Raw genomic sequence first — 22178 nt, 5'->3', positions numbered from 1 at the left:
CCGCCCCCCGCCCGGCCGCCCCGCCATGCCCCCGGCACATGGTCCCGCGCCATCGAGGCCGCCGGGGTCGGGGCCGCCTCGCCTGCGCTCCCGGCTCGGGGTGTCCTGCCCAGCGCCCCGCTGCTCCCGAGCTCCCCGCGCAGGGCTCCGCACGGTCCCACCGGCGGCGGCGGCACGCGGGAGCGGCGGACGGGCCCGCCGTGGTGGCGGTGGATGGTGCTGTCACGGTGTCGTTGAGATGGCACTGTGAGGGTGGTGGATCCCCTGTGCTGCCTGGCCAGCCCCGGTGGCTGGAGGCAGCGGGAGCGATGGCTCCTCGGTGCCTTTTCGCTGGTGACGGTGTGGAGGACGTGCCCATGGCACAGGTGTCAGGACATGCAGCAGGGCCAAAAATTGTTCTGATGTTTCCTGGTGAGTTTGGCTATGATCAGCAGATAGGAAAAATAGCTGTTTCTTCCTGTCCTGGCAAACTAAGCTGGTGCTGGAAAACGTTGCTAGAGGCGTCTGGAGAAAAGATATATTAAGGTGTTACCATGTATTGAGTTTAAGGCTTTTGGTCCATAGGCTTGGATGCTTGCACAGTGCTGGTAATGTTACTGTAGTGTATATCACAGTAGATGAGGCTTACCAGAACCCGACACCTTTCTATTCCCTCTTAATTTTGGTTTGAACAGTTAAGTGGCCAGCTGTCTTGTTCTGCTGGACACTATCCATTGACAGTTTTAGGATGGTGGGGAAAATTAGAGTGAGAAAAGAACAAAGTTAATATGTGCTATCATCTGTTAGTTCCTGGTTTTAGACCTCTGAGAGGTTAAGAGGCTCTTTCTTGTTCTTGATAGAGGCATTTAACAGCTCTTCACGGATTTCTAGATTGTTTCAAGTCAGTCCTTTGTCTTCAACGGGCAACTGATCAGGCCCTTTGGAAGGTTCTATTAGGGGAGCATTACTGGGAGCGGTCATTAAAACTCCCACCAGAACTTTTAGGAATAAAGCGTTTCCAACATAGGAAACTTGGATAACTGTTCTTGAAGTTTTTATGTACTCTTATGTGATTGGTGAGTGATATAATTGTATATGAAAACCTAACGATCTACCCAGTTACCCAAGTTGGGCCAAAGAATGGGCCATGCATTCATGAAGTATGTAAGCTGTACTGAAGGTGTTCACTTCTATGAACTCTGATATGTTGCCATTTGTTGGTTTGACTTAAAACTTCGTTTTTCTTAAGGCTTTGATCACTATGGTACAGCCTAGTATTTTGCCAAAGGGTGAGAAGAAGACCTAGCTGAAGTTCTCTATGCAAATTTTGTACAGTTCCTGCCTTTCTCTCTTTATCCACTTATTTCCTTTTGCAAGTCTTAAGCATTTTGAAACATCCAGTTTAATCAAGACTTAATATTTTTTTACACCTCTCTGAGCTCTTTCCATTTCCTGAGCCCTTTTGTTTTTTATCACAGAGGGAAGTTGGTCAGAACAGAAGACTATTGTGGGTGAAAATACACAATTATTTATTTAACCATCTCAAAACTTCTCTGTGATTTTCTGTCATTTAATCCAATACAATCTTTTCTCACTCTTTGTTCATCATTCCATTCTTGGTCAGATGGTCTTGTTAAGCTCTCCAGAATGACAAATAGATAGTCCTTGAGTAATCAATTTAGAATACAGCAGTACATATGACTAGTTAATAACATTTAATGCCTTTTGTTCCATTCTTCGTATGTGTTACTAATTACGAGCTTCTATGATTTTTTTTATTCCAGGTCTTAAGCTCATAAGAACAATTTTGAGAACAAAGCCATTATTTTTCTTTTTAAGACAGGGCTTTCAGGCATCATCAATGTTCATTAACTTTTCTCCTTTAGAATGGAAGTAGAACTTGGTAAATACATCATCAAGAATCTCACTACGGCTAGGTATTGATGCAACAGCCTGTTTGTTCTCTCTCTTGCTCTATTTTGACATATTAAGTATCCATGGGATGTTTTTGATTGGGAAGCCAGGTCCAGCTTGCTGGGTTCCTGTATGCATTTGAGAATTCACTGTGTCTTAGGAGTTTCTGTTTTGCAAGTTTCTGTTTTCCAAGTAGAATTCCTCTTCTTGTAAATGTGAAACAACCTTTGTTCTTGCGTGTGGAGGGTGTTGCATTGGACTGTATACAGCCATGCCTTTGCCATCAATTCAGTGTGATGTATGGTGTAGATCTCTAAAACTGGGTTAACTTATTCTTATTTATCTGTACCTCACCACTTTGGGTACTCTGGGCAGATTCTATCAGCCACAGTCTTTTATATAATCCTTCAACTGAACCTTCCCTAAAGCATCAGTAGTGGAGATTCACACAATAGGAAAAAATTCTTGCACGGGGGACAGCACCTGACTTTGTGCCAGCTCTTTTGGAATAAGTACCTGTGTGTGCTTTCAACCAAGCTAAAATGTCACACAATTTTCCCTCTTTCCTTGAATTCTTTTATGTGTGCCATATGGTAAGACCCTGGATCAGCTTATACATAATAATTTGTTGCACATCTGTCCTTGTCAAAAGTGTTAAATAATCCTCTGTAATGTTTCCAGGTGATTCTGGATGCAAGAAGTATAACCTAGGTAAGTTTAGTACTGCAAGATGTTACACGTGTGTGGAACTGGCTTTGATTTTTTCATAAGTATACTTTTTTTTTGTTCCTGAAAATATGGCTTTTAAGTGCACTGATGTTTTTTTTTTTTATTGAGGAAATCTGTTAATGCTGAAGTTTTCTTTCCTGAGAAACAATCTATGAGAGCAAAAGTTTAAAGTGACTGTATACCTCCTCCCTTTTTCTTTAACTGTGTGTGTATATGATTTTTTTTCCCAACCACACAAAAAGTTAAAGGGGAAGAAGCTTTTTATAGTATTCCAGCCTATAATGAACTATGATTTTTAAGAGCTAAGAAAACAGCTTTAACTATTGACAAGGTGGATTAAAAATATTTTTCTTTTGCCTCCCTAATAATTTATGAGGTGGTTTTAGAGTCCAGGTTTTCTTCATGTTGACTAACTTCTAAATCAGACTTCTGTGTAACACTAAATCTTAAAGAGATCTAAGTATAGTAGGTCAGAAACTGCAGGGTATTTTTATCCAGTCCAACCTATATTCTTGTCAGAAAGCCATACCAAATTTATTTAGTGAGACCTATTTTCTGTAAGCCTATGTTTAGCATTACTTTTTACCACCATCCTTTATCTTTCTGTTGATAATATACCGGGATTCTGTGCAAGATGGATAACAAGCTAACCTATCAGGCTGTTTTTCTCATTTGAAATTGTTAGAGTTTTATTATCTTTGCAGTCTTCTGTAGCCTCAGCATTTACTGAAAATTAGCATCAGTGTTCCAAGAGCTTGTCATCTTGTTCTGTAAAAATTCTAAGACACTGGCTGTCTAATTCTGCAGATATTAAAATAGTCACTCTTGGCAGATAAACCTGAAATCTTTCAACCCAGTGATTGAGGTATAAAAAGTAGCGAGTGATTCTCAGCCTTGTAAAAAGCTTTCCTGACATGGACCCTTGTCTTTCTGCAGAGCCAGCCCATTTTCATAGAATTACAGCAGAATGGAAGAAGGGAGGGTGAAAATACTTGTGACTGTAGTGATAGTACCAATAATTCTAAAATGCAACATTTTATTATCTAAACAGCAGTCAATTTTGCTGTATTCTGCCTGTGTTACCAAGATTGATTAAATGTGCTGTTAATCTCATACTTTAAATACCAGGCTCCTATCAGATAATAGTTTAATCACAAGTAGTGGTCTACAGTATTGGTTTTATTTGTTATTTTTTATTTTGTAACTGAAAGAAGCCTGTAAAATTTCTGAAGTTTTGATGGAAGCATCTTGCAAAATATTAGTCCTGGAAATATTTTGTTCATTAGAAAGACATTTTATCACTACTATTTTTCTCCTGAAGGGAGAAAAGCTTATTTTAGTCATAAAATTAAAAAAAAAAATAGTGCTTCATGGTCCTTTGAATTTTTTTTTCCTAAGTAAGGGCTCTGTGTCTTAGTTAATCTTAATGACACAGGTGGCATTCTGATATTGTCCTCTTTCAGCTATCTTCACAGGAATTATGTAACAGCTTTCCAAATTTCATATCCAGATCCTACTGAATATTTATGAAGCTTGAGGATCAATTATTGCACATTTTAGGATGATCTGTGACTAATTTATTAAAGCTTGTCAAACTCAGCTTGGAATTTCATTATATTGGATGTGTAGGTATTGAGTATAGAAGCCAGAGCTTTTAGGTGCAGAGATGCAAAGGGAAGTGTGCCCTGTGTGTGTGCCAAAAGGGGCTCTGTTAGAGTGGGATTAGCAGGAGTGGCACTGTGGGTCATGATTCCTACTCCCAGGGGCTTGGTAGATTCCCACTTAACAAGAAAGTCAAGGTGTTTTAACAGGTGTCTTGAGAAACTCTGTGTCATGAAGCTGCTGCAAGAACAGATTAGCTGGTTAGAATTTTCTTTTAATCTGAAAATCATTAACACTGTCGACTGCCTGTGCAATGGCTCAGAGATCCCACATGATGTCTGCATTCTGTGATTTAAAGTGACTCAGGTAATTTTGGTATGGCATTTCATGCTGTTCTGTGATTCTGTTTCAATGTGTTTTGTAAGAAAGCAGACGTTATTTTGGAGGTTTTTTGACAGGATTAGGCAGTTATCTAGCATGCTCTTAATTTGTTGGTAGGATGTTTTCAGGGTGACTTAATTTTATTTTATTAAGGAAAGAGAGCATATTTTTGTTTTTTCCTTCCTCCGTCCTTCAGTTCATGGCAGTGGTAGTGATCAGTGTTGTGCCAGGGTTTTCGGAGGAAGAGGTGGATGTTTAATGAGGTTTTACCACTGACTTAGAAGAATTTGTCTTCGCTGGCATTGGGCCAAATGGTAAATATTTTTATTTAACTGTGGTTTGAAACATTGGATGAACAATTAGAGAGCTGTGAATATCATATTTACTTGTATCAAGTTTAAATAAGTAACTGTTAGTGCTACCGAGGAAATTTTGCACAACGCTTCCAAGGGAAACCAGGCATTTCCTCCTTTGGAAAGAGCTCTTGCCCGACTTCAGAGCGGTGTTTTCTGAATCACGTGGCCAGATGCTTTGACTCAGCTAAGAAAGCTGAATCAGAGCTATTGCACAGCTTCTGAGTCAGCTTTTTGAAGTTTAAAAAAAATTGCTTGGTTAAGTTTGTTTTCTTTATTTTTTAAAAGCGGTCCCAAACTGTAAAAGAAAACATAGAAATTTTACAAGGCTTTGAGCTTGGCCACATCATGGAGAGATGTTGAAAGAAAGGCTTCTGTTTCAGGAGATGGGGAAAGAGTATCATGTCTATTGATAAACATCTGTTTCTTGTTTTAAATTGAGTTTATATTTTGCTTTGAATTATTTCATGTTTTATTTTCTTGTAATAGAGAAACTCTGCTAGTGGGTAATGTTCAAGCACAACTAAAATTTACCGTGTCCATTGAACATGATACACTGACACACGTTTTCACCCCAGATTTCTGAGGTACAAGCCTGAGCAAGGGAATAGAAATAATTGAGGGCATGATTCCATGCTTGGGTGATGCCTGTTCAGGTTTTCATTTGTAAAATGTTGAATGAAGTACATGTGGCACTGGCTGGGCACTGGAACAGGCTCCTCAGGGAATGGTCATGGCCCCAAACCTGCCAGGGCTCAAGGAGTATTTGGACAATGCTCTCAGGCAGAGGGGGAATTGTTAGGGTGTCCTGAACAGGACCAGGAGTTGGGGTTCAATGATCCTTATGGGTTTTTCCAGCTTATAATATTCTGTGGTTCTGTGATTCCATGATCCTGTGAAAACACTGAACTTTGTTAGCCTACCAATAAGGACTGGAAACAGTGAACCCCAAAGTGAAGTTGTGGCCTTAAGAAGATGGTATATTTTCTGCACTTTCCTTTTCTGGTGTGCCAAATGTAGCTTCTAAACTTGCTTCAAATGCTGCCTAAACAGATGGTTTAAACAAATATTTCAAGAGAAATGTGATGAGAGGATAACTGGGCATTTCCAGCAGCAACTGTCAGACCCAGAAGGGGCAGATGCAGTTTGTGGCTCAAGCTGGTCAAAAAGGGAGGGCTGGTCTGGCTGAGACCAGTTGAGTCATGTTTCCATGAAGGTCGGGGAGCCAAATTTTTTAGTATTTGTTGGTGTTTTGTTAAAATTATACCAGCCAGAAAGGCTTGAAGGAGATGATGAATCTGCACATTTTCTATGCAGTAGCTGAAGTACAAATGTGCTTAAATCCTGCCTCTTGCCAGGGCTAAGCACCTTTCTCCAGGGAGCATTTTGGATTCATGCTCTCTTGAAATTAGGATCATAAGCCCTTTCTTTCAAAAAGGGAGCAGAGGTCAATCTTTGCTTTCAAAACCCAGGAGGTGGTGGTGGTTCTGGTTCCCTTTTCATCATTAGCAGAGCTGTTATGTGCTGGACCGCTCACCACATGTGTGGGAGACTTCAACCCAGCTATCCTCCTTCCTGAGGGGATTAATGCCCGTAATTCTTTCCATCAGAGTGAATTTTGTAATCACCAGACTGTTGACTAGTACGAGGTGGTGTTGCTGTCAGAATGATAGACTGAACACAGCAGTGAAACCCAACACAAAAGATATTCAGTGACTGAGGACTAAGGTGTTTCAGGGAGTAATTCATAAAAGCAAACCAGTAATTTCAGAAGTGCAAGAAAAGAACAATCAAGATAATTTTTGAATTGCAGGTCAGATTCTATTCAAAGATGTACGAGTGCCTCCCTGGTGATTTTTATACTTTATTTCCATCAAGGATAGAATTTGAACTTGAAAAATACAAGGAACAGGGGGAAAAAAACCCCAATAAATTGTGGAATAAAATAATCTGCTTCATGGAGTGTTTGGTTGAGTTACAAAAAGTAAACAGACGAGCTAATGTCAAGCATCAGGGAATAGAGGAATTGGACACAAAATACATTATCTGTAAAGTATGTGTGTATCCATATGTGTGTATACATACATGTACATTTTTAGTTGCGATATGGAAGTGGCTATATGTGTGCCAAAAACATGTGCCAAGCCCATTTCTCCTAGTAGTGGCTATGAAACTAGGTAACAATGTGTCTATTTTTGCAATGTTTTATTTCACAGATTACAAGGTAACTTTTTCTTATGTTTTATAAATAAGCATTCAGATTCGCTTGTTGAGGTTTCTTTTTTTGCAAAACATTAGTGCATAATGCTTGAAAATCATGAGTTCTTTTTGATCCTCTGCCTTTTGCTTTTATTCTAATAAAAATTAAATTTTGATTATACGTAGAAAAAATTGAACTAATAAAACAGGCAAGGGAGATAAATTGGATTTTATAACTTAGTTCAATAAAGATTGTATTGTAGGAGATCAGAGTAAAACAAAGCCATGCTATTAATAAGTATGCACCTGTGATTTTGTGGCTCATGTTGAATATTTTCACTTCAGTTTCATTCCAGTGTCACTTTGGCAGTTATGAGTTGGTGGTTTGGGGCTTTTTCATTTTTGAAAACTGCTTGTGGTTTTTGGTGTGTGTGTGTGTGAGTATATATATAAAGTTAGGATGGTGTTGAACAGTAACATATCCTGAAATAAAATAGTGCACATGTATATTAAAATGAAACATACAAGATTTTAAAATAATTGTTATTAGTTTGAAATTTTAATTTTGGAAGTATCGAAATTGTACTTGAGCTGCAGGCACTTTGTCTGATTGGACTAGGAGGATGTTTATTGTCTGATTTTCTGGTGGAGCTTTTCTGTCCTGTTGTTATGTGAAAGGCTGGCACAAGAGTGACTGACTGTAACTGTAGTCATGTCATCAAACAAATGGAAGGAAATAGTTCAAGAGCTCTTGTTTTCAAATATTTAGAGAAGTCTCTCCTGGTCTTGCAAGCCCTTGAAGGGATTTTGAACCTTACTCATCTTCTGAAATGTTAGCGTAGACTTATGATGATAATAGAGGTAACAAATTTCCCAATGACTGGATTGTTCTTATCGAATCTTAATTTGTAATTGCCTCTCAGTCTTTCTAGGATTGGCTTACTAAATTTGGCACAGAGAGTTTCAACTCTGAGACAGCCATTTTGCAACCTACATTTTCTTCTCTTTCTGCTAATAGCTCTTAGTGAAATTGCTGTTCTGTGTCCTTTTTTGAGATGGATGCTATGTGTTGCAAAGGCCTCTAAAAGTTAAGTTGTCTTTGAAAAAGCAGTTGTTTTCTGCTGGCTTATGTGCAGGTGATGTCTTTTAAGCAGCTGCAATAACTGTCGTGGTTTGGGGAAAAACAGGTAACAGGCAGCCCTAGCACAAGGCACCTTCTGGGAGATGTGGGTAGGGTACAGCACCGAGTGTTGTGGTTAAGAAATATAAGCAATTCACAAAAAAATGTAATTTTTTTTTTCTTTACAAAGAAATAGGAAAATATCACCTTAACTATGTGTGAGTGCAGTTAAAGAATGGTTTGTGCTAATCCAGTTGTCAGCAGGGCCCAGACTTGGCTATGCTCCATTATCCTTTTGGTTGAGGAAAGAGTAATTGGAAATTCCATGATCTCTGATGTCGAGTCGAAGATCTTCCCAAACAAGTGTCTCATCGAGTGCCATGTTGATATGAGATACAGTTGTCTGTTGTTATCAGAGAATTTAAAGCTTAAGAGTGATATTTGCCTTAGAAAAATAAATGTTTCAGAAAGAGAAAGCATAACTATTGAGACTTTACACAGATAAATATAGTACTGGAGGATATATAAAAGAAAAACCTCACCTTCATGTGGTCATATTTTGTGAAGATTTACTTTGAAGCTTTCCAGTCAATTTATGACTTTTTATTTTTCTTGCCATTTGATGAGTATTTTTCTATTTCTGGTTTTTCATAGCTTTTCTTTGAGCACCATCTCTGATACCAGTGGGAACCTGCATGGTTTTTTTGCAGGGCAATTGCGCCAACCTCTTTTTTATATTTGTGCTCACACAATAATAGTGACATTTTATTAACTCATGAACAGGGCTTGAATTTTTAAAGTTATAAGAATATTATCTATGCTTTTATTTGTTTTACTTACATGTAAATCACTGCATAGAGGTGCATGCTGTGTTCTAGCTGAGCTTCCTAAACTTCCTTAGACAAAAAAAAAACAACAAAGTAAATCTGTATAATATTAAGGATCCTGAGTTTGTAAAAATAAGTCTGCTTGATCTGCTTTAGTTTTGAAATAAAGTATTCATTAACTGCACACATGGAGGACATCAGGTCTGTATTGAATGAAATTAGGAAAGGGGTGATGTGGAGATGCCAGTGCAGTTGCTTGAAGATTTAAACAACCACGATGCATAAACAATGTGTGTCTGCCACAAGAATGCAATTCCTTACAGTGCAAAAGAGGGGACTCAGAGGGTGAGAACACAGATCTGTTGAAGGGCATTGCAAAGCAGGGGGCTTGTGGCAGGTGGAGAAATAAATAGGTCACATTCAAGCAATGAAGATTGATCATGGACAAACACTGTTCTCTAGTGGAAGTATTGAAAGGCTGGAATAATCACCCATGGGACAATGGTTTATCAATTGCCCCAGGTCTTTAAGAACAAGTTTGATTACTTATATTGTTCCCACCAGGTACCTTAGTTATCATGCCTTGGGGCTGAGGGATGGACTGGCTGACCTTTGGAGGTTCCTTCTAGCTCTCCTTTGGTTAACAGATCTCTAAGTGGGCACATTTTAACAGGATTGTGCTGAAAGCTATTCTCCAGCACTGTAATCTGTTAATCAGTTCTATTTCAAGTGGAATTTGTTGTATCTGTGATAATTGCCAAGGAAAGGTTGTGTTTTTCAGTGGGTTTGGGTTTTTGTTTTTTGGCAGTGCTTCTTTCATGTCATCCTCCAGGACAATTCTACAGTGAGTCCCTGTCATCCTTCTGTTTAAATATTCTTCTCTGCTGCAGTGTTGCATCTAGGCCAGTTGCACAATTGTTATTCTGCCTGGGAAAGTGATGGGGATTCATGGAGTTCCTTGTGAGGGAAAGCATGTCCTGAGTGTGGATCAGAATGAGCAATTTTTCCAGCTGGCTGCATTCAAACTGTTGATTTCAGTTACTACAGCTTGACATTTAGTTCATATGGTAGGTAGCCATGTTCCACAGTGAGATTTTTAATTCCATTTAATTTCATTTTATCTGTGAACATGTATCCCCTTGGGAAAAATTAATTTCTTAGTGGGACTAGCAGTAAAAGGAGGGGTACTGTGGAACCTGGAGGTTGTGTATCTAATGGAATGATTTGATAAATGTGAGAAGAAATCCTGTTTTTCTAATGCTCTGTTACAAGTCTGCCTGTCCATGAGCAGCAGAGTGAGGAAACTGGAGAACTGATTTCTTCACAAGGCATTATTAGTCATAGCTAATAAATTATTTTAATAGCTAAAGAATATGCTAACACTCATACAGCTTTGGCTTTGCAGCAGTGTATAGTTTGCAGAGAAGGGAACTGCTACTGGGAATATTTTAAAATGCAAATTATTATATTCTCCAGGTAAATTATAACAAAAAAATCTTTCCTTTTATTCTGTTAAAGAGTATCTAGTGGTTGTTTGACTAATGCTTGAGAATTAGGCACCTTATTAATAGTTACATAAGTAGTAGTTAGAAAAAGATATGATTTTATACAGTATAATAAGCAGCTATGAATTAATACAGTTTATAAATATGTGTTAAGCTTACAGTGTATCAGAAGTGCTGTTTGCTTGGGTGGGCTTTTGTAGACATTTAAGCCACTGGTATATTTGGGTCAGTATGAGTATTTCTTAAAATGTAAATATTAGGGTTTTTAAATTAACTTTCATGCCACTAAAAAGACATTTCTTGTCTTATTAATATCACTGATGTCATGAATGTTGAAGCCTTGTCAGCATTTTTACACACGTAGTGTTTGAAATGTCACTGTTGCATCTTCAGATAATGATGAGATTCTGTACTCAGTTTCCTAGCGTGGCCCAGCACATTTCTTAGCAAACAAACTGAAACAGGATTGAAAAGCAGTATAGTGCTATTTTATATATATTTTCCCACATATGTGACTTAAATATGTATAACAAAATAACAGTTTTCAGAGAAAAACAGGGAGATATGGGCCAAATGCTTGCTATTCAGAAGGTATGTTAAGAAGAGAAACCTAACTAATTTAATCTTTTCAGCTGGTTGTAACTTTCTAGAGTGTGAGTTCTTGGTTTGTTTTTTTCTTTTGGCTGGGGCTCACACTTTTGTTGTTGCTGTAACATTTCTGTCCTGCTTGGTGCACTCTGGCTCTAGGTGGCAGTCACTGGTAGGCAAAGGGAAGAGTCATTCTGGGATGGATGCTGGGCTTGCTGCCTGCACAGTTTGGCTTCTCCAGATGAAATTTTTATGGTGTTGGACAGCATTAAAAGTGCCACTCTGCTTCTTTCCCTTCTGAACTGCGGCAGAGATACCGTGAAGAAAGGAAAACAAAACAAAAAAAAAAGGGCAAAAAAGGACAGGAAATATTGAAGTGAAATATTCACAAAGGAGAGCTTTAGTAATGCTGACAATATGGAGGAGATTTCTTTTATATCAGCATGACTCCTGTCCTAGATTAACAGACAAGTTTGTTTATAATGGAAGAAATACCAGTTTTTCACTAAATTCAGTTTCAAAGAGAAACACAGACTGACCAAAGTACAGTCAGGGATAATAGGAGTGGAGAAATGTGTGATTGTAATTTCATTTGAGTGAGGACTTCCCCACACTCTTATGGGCAAGTGTTGAAGGAGAAATAATTCTCTTTTTTACATAAGTCCTTGTGTCTTCCACCCTATGTCCTGCATCCCCATCTTCCCTTTGCAGTGTCCATCCTTTCTCAATTTCCAAGCTTTTTTCCATCATTAGACAGGTATTTCCCTTCCTTCATATTTGTTAGCTGCCTGTCTCTTGATTCTCCACCGTGTCTCTTCTCTATAAAGTAGGATGGGCTTTAAGGGGGTTTTTTTCTCACTCTTGGTGTAGGTGCTGGTTGCCTCCCTAAGTCCTCTCTGCTAAACATCTAGATAAAAAGTTGCTGTTGGAAAAGGCAGCAGCACTCAAGCAAAAGAGCAACAGTTTCTCGCCCCTTGCTGTGTAGGGCTGATTGCACTTCATGAGATGAATGCTGCTTGATAAGAAAGCTGCTGTTATCATAAAATCACGGTTCAAACCCAGGGTTAGTCTATACATTTTATTGATCTCTGGTTTCAAGTACCATGCCAGATAACAGTCTTGTTTATCTATGTGCAAATCCCAAGAATCTCTTTGGAAAGATCTGAAGTAATTCTGGATGTACAGAGATATACTTAAGTTCATGTTTTGGCTTTCAGTTTTAAAGATAAATAAAATACTTACTATTATTTTGCATATCGTATTAACTACCAGCTCTAAATGCTTTGCAGATATTCTGCAGGATATTTTTGCCTTAAGAAGAATAACCAAAAACCAAAATATCTTGATTTTTGCTTTATACAAACCTAGCAACAAGCTTTTAATTTATTAAATACTTGTTTTAACTGTGGAAAACTACAGATTTTTGAAAAGAAAGGTGCTTTAGCTGCAGAATAATAAAAAACCCAAACCACAAAAAAAAAACACCCAAAGATTTAATTAGTTCTATATTTTCACATGTTTATAACGAAAAAGACCATTAACTTTTGCAGAGCTGAGTTTGACAGCTCAGTCAAGTGCATTCCCAGGGTCAATTTGAGAAATATGGGCCATCATCTGTGAGGGAAAGCTTTCTGAGAGTTAGGATTATTAATAATAATTTAGTACAGATTTCTGTGTGAAGTTCATGAGTAAGAAATACAAGGTAGAGATAATCCTGGTATTATGACAAGATTATATATTAGGGTGACAGGTATCACAGTCCCTAATAGATTGCAGAGGACAGAGATAATGAAGAGTGATGCTTTGTGTTCCCAGGCCTGCCTTAGGCCTAGTATGTAACTGTAGGCAAAGCACTCCTTCCTCAATTCCTCTGTCTGTAAAAATGATGATAATGATGTGGATTATTTTGTGTTTTGTTTGAACATCTTAAGGGAATACGTAGAAATGAAGTGGTAGGAACATGAAAGGAAATACAAGGTAGTAAAATATGCATCTGTATTGCAGACAGCTTTGTTCTGGCAATTGATTATAAGATTATTGATTCTACTGTTCTTTCCTATTGAGGGTGTCACTATGTACTTGTTCACAGGATTGTAGGAAAAAAAACCTTGCTGTTTCTTACACTTGCCTATCTTTCAGCTTCTCATTCAGAATTTGTGATAAGGTTATTCTGCTTTTATTCTTGCCCATTACTACCCCCATGAGGGGCAGTTAAAGCTGTAGTTGGTAGAGGATAAGGACAGCAAAGGTCTGTCTGTCTTTATTTTCTCTATCTCCTCCCTTTCTATCTCTCTGTCTCTCTTTGGCCGTTGAAAATGTAGGTCATATTGCATCACCATAAAATGGAACAGTCAGAAAGGTGTTTGAAAAATGCTGACATCCTTAGCCTGGGGTGCATGCCAGTGTCCTTTGTTTACATTGGGAATAGTGTTGTACCTGTGTAGGAACCTGCATCTCTGTTAAGGTTAGTGGTATGGTACCTGAATTATGAGTCAGATTTTAGGATGACTTTCATCTGCTTGCAGTAATTTAAAATTAGACAGATAAAATGCAGCTACTCAAAATAATGATATACACCAGGAGCTAATTTGAAATCCTTAATCTGCAATAACTGTGACGGTGTCATTTGAATAATGTTACCTTTAACAGAGAAGCTTGGTAATAAATTTTGCAAATCCTATTATTCATGTACTCTCAATTGTCTTGATTAGCTGTGCCTTTCTGTCTTGAAAAGTATGTTTATATTATATGTTTGTATATTCTTCTTCATTTTTTACTTCATTATTATTTTACTTCATGCACCCTTTTAACTGAGCCAATCAGGTTTTTTTTTAATTTTAAAAATGGAAAATGCTGATGTCCAGTGTCTCACTGCTAGCTACCAGGCTTTCATTGTTTGTGTTTCTGATGTAATACAAGTTGTAATTGGTATGAAATATTCCTGTGGTTTAAAATGCAGGACATATTTTTTCTTCTCCACAGACATAAATACAATTTTAAAAGAAATTTATAAATATAATTTCAACTGTCTATATATATCTTAGTTTGCTGCAATAAGATAATGTGTTTTAGGGTTGAACTTTGAAATAAATAGTGGTATAAATGATGCTGCAAGATGTGGATGTTTTGAAATATAGGACAAAATACTTGCTTATAGAAAATCTTGCATTATTTCTTAAATGAGGTATGTTTTTTACTTTTCTGTTCAATGCTTTGTATGGTTTTACTTAAATTGTTGAAGTGGAATATGCAAAGGGTTCTTATGACTTTATTAATCTTGCTGCTGAAGAAGACTTCTAAGTTAAAAGAAATTGTTGCAAGATAAAATCAGTGATGACATGATTTGTTGAGGAAGATAATGAAAGCTGGTCTTTGCCTATTGTCATTAGACAAAGGAAAATTACAGTAGTCAAAATTAAGACCCATCAAGTGCACTTTGCTGTGCATAATAATTTTGCAATTTTTGTCAATTATCCAAAAGGTGTTATTGCTTCTCCATTGATTAAGGTATTAGTTATGTAGTAACTAAAAGATTAGTTATTAAAGTTTGATCCTTTTAGTTATTAATTAAGATACCTATTTTTTAAATAATTTCAGAATAACTTATTTCATTATTATACTTTACACCAAATATTCTGTTGCATCTGTGTTTGCACAGAATAATAGTAAATATTTTGGTAATTCTGGGAAACACTTGCTATTGGTATACATAGGAAATACGTGAAATCTTGAGAAGCTGTAATTTTGTAATTGGTATTTACAGAAGTTTGGTATTTAATCTCTGAATGGAGCTGGCACTTATTTTTCAGCCTGTGAAGATGTGAAGAATTGTGTCTCCTGGAGAGACCAGCAGGGCCAATTATGCAACTGGTGGTTCTGATGCCATCTTTGACCCCTGAGATTGTGCAGTTGGTGGGTTCAGAGTCAGTCTCCAGCACAGCCAGGATTATTAGCCTGGGAGCTGCTGGGCTTTGCCCTTGAGTTGCCAGCTGGCCATAGGAGCAGCCCTTGGCCTGGTGCTGCCCCACTCCTGCTCCTGCCTCTCCGAGGGGCACAGTGACATCTCCTGAGGTTATCCCCAGACTCACAGCTGGGTGTGATTACACCCTGCATGTCCACATCTTTGTTTATATAAATACAGCCTTGGTGTTCTATATTAAATTTGAATATGTAGTGTTCTAAAATTTAGGTACATTCTTTGGTGCATATTTCTGGCACCTGAAAAGAGACAGAGTTAAAGGACCTTGGATAGCTGAGGCATTAAGTTTTGATGCTTTCAAAAGTTAGGGATGCTCTATCACATACATTTCCATTTTCTGTATTTTAATGAGTTGATTTGCAATTGCAATTTTCATGTAAATGTGTTTCCCCTTAAATGGATAATATGCATTTGTAATTGTAACTCTGCCTATATTATGGGTAATCTGTGTAGATACAGTTTTGACTGGGTATATAGCTCTTGCTCTTCCAGGTTGTGCTTCCCTGCCTTGCATATCAGTAACTCCTCAAAGTATCAAACAGGAATTTTGTCCAAGTTTCTTTGATAGTCAGGCAATGAGAGTGACATAATGCTTCACTGGATTGGAAATGCAGGCCTTTTTCCATTTTGCTGGATGGCTGCTTTGGCTTTTTTTGTCATTTTTCCACCTTTCAACTAGCTCTCCCTTTTCCAGGGTACCAAGGAGAGAGCTCCACCTGGCTTGTTCTCAATCATCCCTTGACTTCCTTGTGTTACTCTCTGCTGACAGTTGTGGTTGTAATTGACCTGCTGTAAATTCTCAACAAGAATCATTCCTGTTCTCTGCCACCCATTATCCAGAGAAAGAGTTCTCTTTAAAGGGTTATTAAGCTGTCAGTTTATTCTTTTGAGACTTACTCTTTTAACTTCTTTCCAATTCAACTGCAGGTGTAGTCCCTACAGCAAAATTCACAGGTGGTGACATAGTATGCTCTGATCTTTCATATACAGGAATAAATTTTTTGCTGATCCTTCCTTCACCCTTGTCTTCTCATTACTACCCTATTCCTAGATTTGTAAGTCTTGGGAGATGTCTTCTGCTTTATAGTTTTTGTTTTCATTTTTGCATGAAGCAACAGAACTTGCCTTTTGTGAAAAAGTTTACACCAGAGTGTTTTGCATGCAAAGCTTTCATATCCCCTAAGGAAAATGGGGTAGAGATGGAGGAGTGAATTACTTCCACAGCAGGTAGGTCGTATGCTCAAAGGGCTTGGAACTTGGAGGCTAAACATTGAATAATCTTCTGGGAAGGGGATGATCCATACAAATTCAGAGTCTCCTGTCCTAAACTACTAACGGACAAAAAAGGATTTTTGGTAAACACTGCATTGCATTTTCTTAGTTAGCAGCAGCAGGAGTTGAAGAGAAAGTTTTATACTGTAGTATTCAGTGAGATTTGTATGTGTAACAAGCATTTTCTGAGACTTCTACCAGTGTAGAAATTTACTAAGAATCACTTCTGTTAAGCATAAAGTAAAACAGTGCCTGCAGAGGGGAGAAAAAAATAATATTGGACTTGCCCTCAAGTCTTGTCCATTGAAAACAAGAGAAATTTGGATTTTATGCAATAACTAGAATATAAAGTGAGAATGTTCTTTGGATAAGCTATGTCACTGAACAGAGTCAATCTTAGAAATAGTAAATATATCTCTAGAGGATCTCAGTCAAGGTAATATCAGCTGCTTTGCTGCAGTTTAAAGGAAAAGAGGAAAAAAGGGTTTATCCTCAGTGTATAAAAAGACTTTAAAGATATAAACTTAGTTGGCAGACATTTCCCAGAGGAGCATCCAGAAGCCAGGAAAAGCTTCATTCAGTACCTTCCACTGGAGCAGAGCCCTACAGACTGGGGGACAGCTCTGATACCCTCTTGGACTGCATTCCTCTTGTCTGGACTTTATTCCTGTGAGGGGAAAAAATTAGTTTTCTCTGAAGTGTCATCCAGTCCCAGTGCTAGCTGGCTAATTTATATGTATCTTCATGGCTTTTTAGTGATGAAAAAAAATCAGTTTAATTTCAAAGCACTTGTAAAAATCAATTAACTGATCTTAAATATAACCTGTGCACAAAAATAGTTGAACTTTTTTCTAAGTTTTAAGGGCTTTGGTTTAGCTGTAACCGGTTTGGCACTGATTTATGCTAAACCAAAGCAAACTGGAATTAAGTTTAGTTTATATAAACAATTTTATAAGCATTGAATGAAAGGATCTTAAAACCTGAGCTTGAGATGATAAAGGTCCTGTTTGTGGGAAGGCCTCATTCAGAACATTTCTCTAAATTCTTCATTGGAGGTGCAGTGATAGTCCCTGATGTGGATTATGCGAAGGATCATTTTTACCTCTCCATGTTCTGTGGCACGGCGGTGAAGCTGTCAATGGCTGCATCCTGAGAGCCCCTATTCTTGGAGTTGTATTTTTTAAAAACCCTGAGCAGAAAATGCAGCACTGTCATATTTCCTGCGTGTGATACAGACACAGCCACATGCTCGGGAACCTGGTCAGCGAGAGTCGATGTGCAGTAACTGGGCTGAAGATAGAGGTTTCATCCAATGCATACCTTTGTGGTAATGTCAGGCTGCCATTTAGAGAGCTGCTCTGTACAGAACACACCATAACAGCTCCCTGCTTACCTTTCAGTTTGAAATCCATTGCACAAACTGTGTTTGTAAAATTGATAAAATGGTTCGTATTCGTTTTTAAATAGATACATTTATCGCCAGGAAACGGAGTTAAGGTTTCAAATGTTTCAGTGCTGTACTCTTTTTCTGTTCTTTTCTTTCAGAATTAATCAGGTACAAGTTAGGAAAAGCTTCCAAAATCTGAACAGATGAAGATCAATTGATAAATCAACCCAGAGATTCACCATACTTTCAAGGTACTGTGACATGCTTAACCAAATATTTTCCTTAAGCATAAGATTCTCAATCTCTAGATGCGAGAAGCATAGAGAACAGAATATTAGCAGGGTTGCAAAGCAAGTCTGAACTGTTATCAGATGCAGTGGGAAGACTTTTTTAAAATGCAGATGTTTATTGTATGTTTCATGGAAAATGAAGTGACGTTACAGTCAACCTAGAAGGAGTTCAACTTGACATGCAACTGCCAAACTTAAAAAGATAAAACTAAGCTGGATTATATCTTTCAATCAATTAAGTGTTTTGGAAAAGTAAATTGTGGCAGATGGGGAATATAGTAGAATCAATATTTTAAATTTATTTGGTTTTTGTATTTTAGAAGAAGTAATCTTCATTTTCTGAATAATTTTTTTTTCCTATTTACATGTTTCCATATGTTAAAGCATTTAAAGGCTGTTAGGCCCTGGCATATGCCATAGCCTACCAGCTGCATCAGTCCTATTGTTTTACAAGTTCAGAAAGTGGAATTGTAATCTGGGATAAGACTGTACAGTTGCCTAACACAGTGGGCTTATTCTATATTACTAGTGTTCATTGCAGAATGCTAGAAAAAAGAGAAAATTATGGTAATAAATTGAAATTTTGCCTGAAGGGCTGTTAGTGCAGATTATTATATCAGGTACTGCTAATTCATTGAAAGATTATCTGTTTCTTTCTCTGTTTCCCTTACTCTTTACTCTTTATCATCACGTGCATTTCACCATTTTGTATATTTTTGCTTAACTCCATGAAAAAAAAAAAAAAAAAGACTTCACTCCTATGTACAGATATGAGGAATCCAGACTATTGCAGCCTGGTCAGTATTTGCTGGGCAAATCATCTTTAAATACATTTTAAAATAGATTGCAGCAGAAAGGGCCATTACAGCTAGCATGGATCTGGCCTGCAGAGTTATTTAAGTGGCAGAGTTAACCTGAGCTTAAGAATTGTGAGGAATGTTTGTTACTGTCTGGATCTTGCAATATGTCACATTCAAAGATGTAATAACCTGAAGTTTTTAAAGCAAAATGCTTCCCGTGTAGCAATGATTTTCCAGCTACCTGAGAGGTGGCTGTCTTGGTGAACCCAGAGTGTCTGGGTTGCAAAAACTGGCTTTATTCTTTTTACTTCCTTGCTCCTCATCACTGAATAGGGCCACAACATCTATTAGGCTTTCATATAATCCTAGGAAAGTCTAGATTGGAACAATCTTCTGGACATCATCTGTTTGAGGCAGGTTATCTGAGGCCTGGTCAAACTAAGGATTAAATATTTTTGGCTAGAGAAAGTTCACAATTTCTCTGGGCAGTCTGTACCAATATGTAATTATCCTCACAGTAAATATTTTGTTGTTACATCTGGACAGAACTTCAGAACCAACTTGTGCTTGTTGCCTCTTTCCGTGTCACCTTGTTCCTTGTGAAGAGAGTTATCTCCATCTTCTCTATAATTATCTTTTATTTATTGGAAGACTGATTACATCTCACCTGAATCTTCTCTTCTTTAGGTTGAATCAACCCAATTCCTTTTAATTTTTTTATATTTTTCCTTCTGATCTTCTAATCACTTTGTTGGCTCTTTGCTGGACCCTGTCCAGTTTTTTAATATGTCTCTTGAAGTGGCTCAGTCTTCCAACATGTCACAATCTCTGTACAAAGGGACACTATGGGTGGATCTATTTGTTTTCCAAGTTTTTGGGTCACCTGCAAACTTACATGTTTATTCCAATCATTCAGATGATATTGGATAGGAATGAGCCCAGTATTGATCCCTAAGAAACTCTGTGGCTGATTGCCATTTGATTTTGAGCCATTCCCACCCTTTGAGCACAGCAGTTTAGCCAGTTTCTGGCAATCTTATGGTCCCTATCTGTGACCTTTCAAATGAATTCTCTTAGCACCCTCACCTGCATCCTGCAAGTCCCACAGACCTGCCCATGTCCAATTTGTGTAATATTTTGTTGCTATCTTGCCAAGCATGTGGTCAGAGCAGGTAGCATCAGCAAGCATCAATCAAACATGAGAAGAAAGTTTAAATTTAAATTTCCTTGCACCAGGGTTCTTAGGATCCTTGGTTTGATGTTAAAAGCACATCAGAGGTTATGGGGCCTCAACAGCTTCTCTTCAGTGATAGTGTGGCTGTGGCCTCAAGAAACTCGAGTCCTGTGAGCTGTGCTTGGACCCAGAGACTTAAACTGGCAAGAAACCAGGCAGGGTTATGAAACCAGGCAGGGTTAGGCTCCAGCAGAAAATCAGTAGTACCAAATCGCCCCCATCAAGTGCTTTGGTTTTAATAAGTGGAAATCCAGCACTAATGTTCCTGTTACAATTGGCCTGAACAGCTGTGTACTTCAATAATTCTAAGTTGTAATATCATATTCTCTGTGTATAAATGAGAATCTGAAAGGTCATACCTGTTTGATTCCTCTGATTAAAATGATTCATCTGCACAGTTAGGTTGCTGAAATAGTTTTAACATTTCCAAATTCAAAAGGTAATTTCAATACCTTATGTAAAATTAGTAAACATTAGTTTGATTTCAAGATAATTATCTGGATGTATTTTGTGTAGTTTTGCCTATTTAACACTTGGAAACTTTGTATCACTACAGAGTGTTTTCTCTATAAATTTCCCTTCAAGAATTGACAGTATGTGGTGTCATTAAGTAGGGCAAAGATCTGTGTTCCTCTATTCATTATTCTGCTTTACATCACTGTGTTGTGAATTCTTGCAGACATATTTGAAAGTTAACTAAAGAAGGAAGTGGTTATAGTCTTTTGCTAGGTTCTTAATGCGTGGTAATAGCATTGTCTGATAATTTGGATGTAAAGGTGTTATTGTGATGTTTGGATAAGCATATAAGGGCATCTGTTTCATTCTCACCCTTATGCAGAATTCTTTGCAGATTTACTTATAAATCTCCATTCCCCAATTCTTCCTTCTCAGAAAAGGATATCTCAAGTTAGTCTTCTAATCTTAATATTGTTCTTTCCCCTGGTACAGGTGGTTTGTAGTAGATATGCACAATAATTTGTATTCCAGCATTTAAAGGAGCTGTATTCCAATGATTCTGAGCATCTCCAGTTTCACCTTTGAAGTGTTACTCATAAATAAAATTATATATGTCAATTATATGATGTATATAAAATTATATACATCAATCTGTTCCCAGGATCCATGGGAAAAGGGATAATAAACTAGCATGATTTCTTATATAATTTTTTTATTGTGTGCTGCTTATGATTAGTATTATTTTGCAGGATCACAATCCTTTGTGTAGTTGTAAGGGGAAAAGTTTCTGATTTTCTGGATGTCAGAGTGAACTACAGATAATCATAATGTGTTTTTCTTAGTGTATTAATATTTTGCCATAATGGGGCTTAAATTAAATGGTCTGTTTGTTATGGCTAGGTGGTTCTGTCTTCATCTGAATGTATTGATTTATGTGAACTTTTTATCTCTTACTTCCACACTTGCCCAGTTATAGTCTTATATTTCTCATACTGGAGATACATTTTAAAATGCATAGAATGTGCTCCCCATTCCAGCATTTTCAGCAGGAGGTGATGGGTCGGTCAGGACTTCAGCATGTCAGCTTCTTGAGTTGTCACTTTATCCTGAATCCCACCTACATTACAATAATGACATTTCTTCTTAGTTTTTATGCTCTTCTTGGTCATTTCATACCGTTGGCTAGAATTAACTTACTTGATTTCATTTAGTGCCATAATGCCCCTCAGAGCTTCTCCTTGATAGACATTCTGTGAATTCACTATTTTCCTTTCTTCTGAGTACTGATAAAGTGACACCCCCGTGGATTCTCCCTGTCTCTCCCTTTGCACTTCAGCTCTCACATCCTTTCACTTCCATTGTGGAAAATCATCGGCGAATCGTATCATTGTACTTCTGCTCTTAAAAGAGTTCGGCTGCAGATTCATCCTTCCTTTTTCATTCCAGTTAAGAGTTGTCATATCTCAGGTCCTATACAGAGGCTGTCATACAGATTCTAACTGAACAGCTGAAGTAGGTGTTCCCTGTTTGAACGGCTTTCCCGGACCACCTGGCAAAAGAATG

The 22178-nt window shown here is 37.7% G+C and overlaps 1 protein-coding gene across 2 annotated transcripts in view; it reads left to right on the top strand.

Moving 5' to 3' along the window:
• The window catches only part of ATXN7 (ataxin 7), an 86874-nt gene that overhangs the window by 223 nt on the left and 64473 nt on the right, over window positions 1-22178 (top strand). Inside the window, exon 2 of one of the 2 annotated variants that reach the window (XM_021537251.2) lies at window positions 17994-18086. The gene's annotated coding sequence lies outside the window, so the exon portion shown is untranslated. Of the gene's footprint in view, window positions 1-167; window positions 18087-22178 lie in introns of those variants that run through there. The other variant, XM_085590337.1, reaches the window with a different exon arrangement.

The sequence above is a fragment of the Lonchura striata genome, chromosome 12 (assembly GCF_050655825.1).
Source record: "Lonchura striata isolate lonStrDom1 chromosome 12, ASM5065582v1, whole genome shotgun sequence".
NCBI classification, from domain to species: Eukaryota; Metazoa; Chordata; class Aves; order Passeriformes; family Estrildidae; genus Lonchura; species Lonchura striata.
The sequence above is the reverse complement of the archived record's forward strand: the minus strand, read 5'-3'. Positions and strand labels throughout refer to the sequence as shown.